We start from the raw sequence: 2,051 nt of genomic DNA on the forward strand, positions 1-2,051 counted from the left end.
GAAATCTAGGATGATCCGCTGACTCTAATTTGTTTACAACCAAAACTTTTCTCTTGCAATTTAATTAGTTACTTTAATTTTAAAATCAAATCAATTAAACCAACTCTTGAAATTTACTTTGTTTGCAATTAGATTAATTTAGTCAAGTTAGATACACTCTCAAATAACACATTTTCCACAAACTCCCTGTGTTCGATACCCACTTACCGCTATCTATTTAGTAGTATTTGGATTAAATTTGATTGTGACCACGACATCACGCCAAATTTTGGCGCCATTGTCGGGGAGTAGTGCGCAACGTATGTTATTTTTGTTCTTTTTAAGTTTGTTATTTTTCTGCTTTACACTGGGTGTGTTAGTGTGCAGGTATTTACATGTGCATGCGTACTAGAAGCTCTCACAAGCTATCACCATTGGCGTTTGATCCGGAAATTGAGCGAACATTAAGAGGAAACGGAATTTTGCTAAGGGAAAACAAGTTAAGCGGTTCACCAACAACACCAACTACACCAATTACACCACTGAGATATATGGATCCACCACAACCACCACCCACTACGGGTGAACCTGTACCACCTTTAATACCCACATCCACTCAACCTTCACCAAATACCACCATCCCAAACACCACTACCGAACCTACTTTACTTCATAATGTTACACCAACCAGTACAACACAACCCATTACCACTCAAGAAGAACCAACCACTACGTTTAACCCTTCTTCTACAATTCCACCTCTCACCCATTTCTTTCCAGGTGCGGGTCAATCATATTCAAATTACACAATAGCACCAAACTCAACCATTGTCCATGCTACTTCTACCTTTAGACCATCGAACCAGTCGGGTTTTCAATACTCGACTCTTCCATTTGGGCAATCTTCAGGTATAGGGGGAGATGGATATGATGAGGGATATGAGGATTTTGAGGGTTATGATGAAGACGTGTATGCTTATGGGGGTGATGGAGATCAAGGAGAGTTCGGTTATTTGCAAGGCCAAACTCAAGGAATGCCAAGTGTTGGTGGGGTGCCACAACAACAACAACTTATACCACAACATATTCGGCCAAGGCCACAAGGGCCACCAGTGCAACACTCTATACCATTGCAACAAGCTCGTCCACAAAATGTACAACCACAATTCCAAAGACCAATTCAACACCCACCGATGCCACAACAACAATTTCAACAACCATTTGCACCACAAGGGCATATACCAAGACCAATGGGTCCTGTTCATCCAAGGGGTCGGTTTGGTGTACCAAGAAGGCATCTTAGAGAACATGCGAGGGGAATTGAAGCGCATTTTAGGCCGGTGATTACTCATAATCCTTCACCGGTGGTTATTCCTCACAATAATCAAGGAAGAACATTTGAAGTGAGAACAAATTCCTTGCAAAGTTTGCCGAAATATAAGGGTCTAGCAACGGAGGAACCTTATTTCCATTTGGAGGCCTATGACTCAATTTGCAACACTCTTGGGAGTCAAGGTTTTTCGGCCGATGATGTCAAGTTAGTCTTGTTTCAATTTTCTTTGGAGGATAAGGCAAAGAAGTGGTTCTACACTTTGCCTTCAGCATGTATTTATACTTGGGTGGAAATGCAACAAATTTTCCTAGAAGAATTTTACACCGCCCAAAAGATCATTAATGCAAGAAAGGGGTTGAGGAGTTTTCAACAACAACAAGGAGAAATGTTTCATGAAGCCTTTGAGCGTTTCAACATGATGATCAAGAATTGCCCTCATCATGGAATTGAACTTTGGGAGTTGATGAATGCCTTTCATGAGGGGTTAAGTGCCGAAGATGCTCGTGATTTAATGTCCATTACAAATGGGTCTTTTGGCACAAATTACGAGAATGGTGATTGGGAGTTCTTGGAACAAATGGCAATTACATCAAAGTGGAAAGCTCAAGCATCAAGGAGAGCATGACCGACCGTTACCCGAACACAAGTGCATGCGGTTGACGATAGTAATGTTCAAACCTCTAATCAAATTTATGATGTTTGTGTTATTTGCAATGAAATAGGTCATGCTGCTGAAAAT

The 2,051-nt window shown here is 41.0% G+C and overlaps 1 non-coding gene across 1 annotated transcript; it reads right to left on the reverse strand.

The window, feature by feature from the left end:
- Positions 1 to 1,652: 1,652 nt before the first annotated feature.
- Positions 1,653 to 1,759, reverse strand: LOC118490809. Its single transcript, XR_004890034.1, has one exon. It is a non-coding gene; the product is annotated as a small nucleolar RNA R71 (small nucleolar RNA).
- Between the last annotated feature and the right edge of the window lie 292 nt (positions 1,760 to 2,051).

This window comes from Helianthus annuus, chromosome 3, assembly GCF_002127325.2.
Source record: "Helianthus annuus cultivar XRQ/B chromosome 3, HanXRQr2.0-SUNRISE, whole genome shotgun sequence".
NCBI classification, from domain to species: domain Eukaryota; kingdom Viridiplantae; phylum Streptophyta; class Magnoliopsida; order Asterales; family Asteraceae; genus Helianthus; species Helianthus annuus.